General features: G+C 43.0%; 1 pseudogene; it reads left to right on the forward strand.

Moving 5' to 3' along the window:
• The first annotated feature begins 2589 nt into the window (after positions 1–2589).
• Positions 2590–4260, forward strand: LOC147981698 (uncharacterized; annotated as a pseudogene).
• Positions 4261–5459: the final 1199 nt, after the last annotated feature.

The following is a 5459-nucleotide window of genomic DNA, read 5'->3' on the forward strand; positions in this document are numbered from 1 at the left end:
TCATCGGATCCCAATAAACACACCGCAAAAAGTCATTACATCGAATAGATCTCCAAAAACATCAATGAGAACATTGTATTGAAGATCAAATAGAGAGAAGAAGCCATCTAGCTACTCGCTATGGACCCGTAGGTCTGTGGTGAACTACTCACACATCATCGGAAGGGCGGCAAGGTTGATGTAGCACCCTTCCATATCGATTCCCCCTCCGACAGAGTGTCGGGGGAGGCTTCCAGATGGGATCTCGTGAGAACAGAAAATTGAGGCGACGAAGAAAGTATTTCGGGTGGCTCTGTGATGTCAGTGGAATATTTGAGAATTTATAGAGGCGGAATTAGGTCAAGAGGTGCCACGAGGGGCCCACAAGCCCTCCCGAGCTTGTCGCTCCCTCGTGGCTCTACAGGTCTTCTCCCGAACTTTCTAGGGTCTCTTCTAGTCCAGAAAATATTAATCCAAAGTTTTCCCTCTGATTGGACTATGTTTGATATTCATTTCTTGAAAGCCAAAAACAGGCGAAAAATAGCAATTGGCACTGGGCACTAGGTTAATATGTTAGTCCCAAGAAATTATATATAATTGCATTTAAAACATCCAAGATTGATACTATAATAGCATGGAAAAATAAAAAATTATAGATATATTGGAGACGTATCAACCACCACGCCACCGGGTATGGTGCTACAAATATTTAATCCCGGGGTGACGCTTGCAGCTCCTTGAGTAGATCCGGGCAAGGTGTGAAGCCCCAATTGCCTTTGGACTACCTCCGAACGCGGTGGATCCGGAGAAGGAGTTGGAGGAGGAGGAGGAGGAGGAGGAGGAGGGGGACAAGGAGTAGGAGGAGGACGTGCAGGACGCTGGGGGACTCGGATCTGCACGCGAAGCAGCCAGCAATACTTCCCGTCAGAGAGAGAGGCCAACCGCCATAACCTCCAAGAGACGAACGCGGAGCGCGCTACAGCCATCGACGAGATGCTCGCATATAGGGGCGGGGCTGAGCCTCGAGCACCCAGGGCCTAAGAAGGCCCAAAGCCTGGATCGGTTGTCTTACCAGAAACCCATGCACGAGGAAACGCCACCCCACCATGATCTAGAATGCACGAGGGAGACCCTAAAAAAGGAATGGACAAGGGCACAGGAGAACACAACACTTTTGGACGAAACGCTCATGCGGCCGCCGCCAAGTCACACGCACGCGGGCAACGCGATCGATCTCCAGTAGCAGCAGGGACTCCAACACCCGCGCCGCCGTCTATCGTAGTTGTGCCCCAGGCCCACCCACTCCCCCTGCTTTCGGGCTGTGGGTTGCCGCCCTCCTGTTCGTCGTTCGTTCGCCCGTGTGTCACTGCTTCACTGTCGGCTGCCGTAGCTTGTAACTTTCTTTGATGTTTCCCCTGTTTCCTCCTTGATGCTTTCTACTTAAACCATGTTCAACTTGTATAAGTTGTATCAGTGTACAAGATGCTTTGAACTAAAAAATTTATACCATGTTCTTTTGTATCCAGTCATATATCTAGGGTATTGTTGAACTCAAATTGATGTAACTACCAATTTTGTTTTATATTGTAGAAAAATAAGATGAAGACATTTCTTTCACCGGTGTCCGTAACAGGGGTGTCTACACCTATCATTTCAGATGGGTGGAATCAAGCGGTTGAGGGGGGCTGAATCAACATGACAAATAGAAACAACTGTAGAAATGGGACCACCACCTTCGACTTCAAGGAACCCACCTGCAATGTTTATTCGAGAGAGTGACAATCATGGTATTCCTACTAGTGCCCCTGATCAATTCCGTAAAGGTGATATTGAACCTGATCATGATCTTAGAAACCAATTGAAAGTTTAGACTCGGGCATTAGAGATGTTGCTAGAAGGATTTTTATAAATATTGGTCAATTCCAACCAATTGATCATAAATATAAAAAAACACCACAAGGGAATTCTTCAGAAAAAAAGCTTTCATGCTCATTGGTTCAAGAACCATGGAGATTGGTTGGAATATAGTGTTCGTAAAGAAGCAGCCTTTTGTTTCTATTGTTTTCTTTTTAAGCAACCAAGAGTAGAAAATTTTGGTATTGAGGCATTCCCAAGGATATGATTTAGAAATTGGAGGATGGACCTAGTATTCGTGATACACATGTTGGTAAACATAATAGTGCTCACAATAAAACAAGACAACATTATGAGGCTTTCAAAAATCAAAGGCAATGTATGGCACATGTGATGGATCGTGGTACCAAAAAGAGTGAAGACGACTATAAAGATCATCTTATCATTATTTTGGGTGTAATCAGATTTCTTCTATATGAGGTCATGTTTTTCATGGTCATGATGAGAGTTAGAGCCCAAATAATAGGGGAGGGGGACTTTTTGGAGATGATGAGTTGGTACAGGTAGAAGGATCCAATTTCTAGGACTTTGCTTCATAGTACGGTTGGGAACCATTTGATGACATCACATGAGATAAAATTTCAACTGTGCCAAGCTTGGGCAGAAGAGACCACCAATTCCATTATTGCTCATATTGGCGATATGATTTTTTCCTTACTTGTTGATGAGTCCAGAGATGCATCTATAAAAGAGCAAATGGCTATGTTTTTCAGGTAAGTAACTTAGTATTTGTTATGTTAGTTGTTATTTGTTCATTACTAATAGTAAAGAAACACCTAATTATTTGTTACTTGTGCCTCTTTGTCTCATGTAGGTATGTCAACATTCTTGGGTGTACGATTGAGAGATTTATTGAGATTAAGCATGTTGTGACACAAGAGTAGCTTCTCTAAAGGAAACTTTGGATGCTATATTTCTTGAATATGGCTTGTCTATGTCTAAATTGAGATGGAACGGGTATGATGGAGCTTCTAACATGAGCGGACAATTTTGTGGGTTGCAAAAGTTGATACAAGATGAAAATCCTTATGCATTTCATATCCATTGTTTTGCCCATCAGTTGCAGTTAGTGGTTGCTGATGTTGCCAAGTGTTGTTCCTCTGTAGTGGATTTCTTTAACCACATAACTTTGATTGTCAATACCATCCATACTTCTTGTAAGAGACATGATGAATTAAACCAACAACAACATGACAATATTGTAAGCCAATTGGAGTTCGGGGAAAATAATTCAGTAAGAGGGAAAAACAAACAACCAACCTTGTTCGACCTGGGGATACACGGTGGGGCACACATCATACAACTTTCTGTCCATTTCTAACTATATGGAAATCTATTTTGCAAGTGTTAGAGAACAATCATGATGATGCAGAAACTTTAAGACAAAGAAGCACAATAGGTGTCTTTTTGTCTCGGATGGAAAGCTTTGAATTGGTTTTCATGTAGCATCTTATGATCAAACTGTTGGGCAAGACTAATGAGTTGTCACAATGTTTGCAAAGGAAATATCAAAACATTGTTCTTGCAGTGAGTTTTATTAGGGTCAGGTTGCAGAAATTTCAAGATATAAAGGAAAATGGTTGGGATCAGCTCCTGGAACAAACAAATGACTTTTGTGTTAAACACAACATTATATTGCCTAACATGGATGATACAATGCCTACTCGAGGTTGTTCGAGGGGCGTGGTAGTCAAATGGTAACTTATTATCATCGCTTCAGTTATGAATTGTTCAATGTTGTGCATGACCAAGTTATTACTGAGTTAAATAATCGAGTTGCTGAAAGATCTACTCAATTGCTAACATGCATTGCTCGTCTTGATCCAAGGAACTCATTTGCTAATTTCGGTGAAGACAAAATTGTTGAACTTGCTAAGTTGTCTGTTGATGACTTCTCCATATAAGAGATTTATTTTGTCCTTAGAAATCAAGTTGAAACATTCATTGCTGATGTCACAGCTAATCTAGATTTTGTGAGTTGTAATGACCTTGGTAATCGTGTTGTGAAGATGGTTGAGACTAGTAGACACATCATTTTTCCTTTGGTATATCGCCTCATTGAGTTGCCATTGATTTTTCCTATTGCAACCGCATCAATAGAAAGAGCTTTCTCAGCTATGAGTATTATTAAGACTGAGTTGAGGAATAGGACAAGTGATAATTGGCTGAATTATAGAATGGTTTGCTACATTGAGCGACATGTATATATTTGCAAGTATTGAGGATGATGGTATTGTGTATCGCTTTCAATCATATAGGTCTCGCAAAGGGATTTTACCTCATCAAAGGGGTACATTTTTAAAAACTCTATCAATGATAATTGTTTCACTTGATGTTTATGCCATCTTTTATGAAATTTTTCTTTGATGTCTTGAAGGTGTCGACTCTTCTTCCAATCGTTGATGATGCTATGCAAGGCACTGATGAATCAAACTATTGATTTGGTACTCTTTTTATCACATATTGTTCTTTGTAATTTTTCTCATTGTTTTATCTATTTTGTTGCATTGTTAAGCATAGAGTTTAAATCCTAAGTTTTTCGTGCAATTGAGCCATATTTTGTATGAGGTTTCTTTTGAGGTAGTTAAAAGCCTCATGTATGTTAAGTTTTTCACTTGTCGCAAAAAAAAAAATTTGGGCCCGAGGCTTGTGCCAATCCTGGCTCCGCCACTGCTGGCCTATATAGATGAGCAGGAGGTGGCGGAATGAACTAGAGCCCTCCTATGCGTTCATCTACCCATCGCTTGACATGGAGATTGTGGACATCTCCGACGACGAAACGTAGTTTAGACTTGTATGATTTGCATGTTATGTAGGATTTGAGAATGAGTTTAGAGGATGAAACATCAGGTACTCGAATATATAGCACAATGTATAACATGTAAGGGCATCTCCAACGCCGACCCTCAAACCTCCCGCAACTGTTCAGACTGGCCGTCTGGATCGAGGAAGCCATCCAGCGTGGTCCAATATTAGTCTGCGGAGCGGTTCAGACATGATTTCTCCCGCAAACCGGAGACAAAGGTGAGGGAGGTTTGCGGAAGTCAAGACCGATTTCAAGCCCACTTCTGACCGCCCTGGCCGACCAGAAATCCCTCCCCGTCCCATGCGGGTTCCCACTCGGCGCCAACTGCCCGCATTCATGCCGTTGTAGAGTGCCCGCTCCCCATTGAAAACCGTACACGACTTCTCATTAGCGCCAGCATTGAAGCAGCTCGCCGGCCAAGGGCGCCGCTCGCGACGCGTCTCTGTTGTCCGTGCGTGTTTAATACCGGAGACGCGTGACTGGATGGGATGAGACGGATATCTACCACACCCGTTCAATGTTGTTGTCTGTCCGTATGTGCTGGCGTTAACCAGGCTCGTCGAACGAGAAACCCTCTCCAGCGTCGCGCATTGACACATCCGGACACCTCGCCTCAGTAGAAACCGCTATATAGAGGCGATCACACCCGGCTAACTCCCTACCACCACCCAAGCCCATCCCCATCCTACTCCCTTGCACTGCATCCGCCATGACTACATGCGGCGAAGCTCTGTGGGAGAGCCTTTCCACGGAGATGAAG

This window comes from Triticum urartu, chromosome 3A (genome assembly GCF_056163025.1).
Source record: "Triticum urartu cultivar PI428250 chromosome 3A, HENAU_Tu73, whole genome shotgun sequence".
Classification (NCBI taxonomy): Eukaryota; Viridiplantae; Streptophyta; class Magnoliopsida; order Poales; family Poaceae; genus Triticum; species Triticum urartu.